This window comes from Telopea speciosissima, chromosome 1, assembly GCF_018873765.1.
Source record: "Telopea speciosissima isolate NSW1024214 ecotype Mountain lineage chromosome 1, Tspe_v1, whole genome shotgun sequence".
Classification (NCBI taxonomy): Eukaryota; Viridiplantae; Streptophyta; class Magnoliopsida; order Proteales; family Proteaceae; genus Telopea; species Telopea speciosissima.
This window is the reverse complement of record NC_057916.1, coordinates 2,594,344-2,594,550: the sequence shown is the minus strand read 5'-3', so window position 1 is coordinate 2,594,550 and position 207 is coordinate 2,594,344.

Here is a 207-nt window from a genome sequence, read left to right as displayed (position 1 = left end):
AAAGCGGGACTGTTTCGAATTTCTAGCGATTTGCATGTACTCTTTGTGAAAACCGTAAAGGTGTTTGGGACCAATAAGGTAATAACCAAAAGATAGAAAATGGGAGGGGGAGGGGGCGCTAGCGCTAGCGCTAGCGTGACCCTGCTCAAGCACACGGCCAATGAAAAAATGCATAGGCATCCAACAGGAGAGGTGGGGGCGGTCATT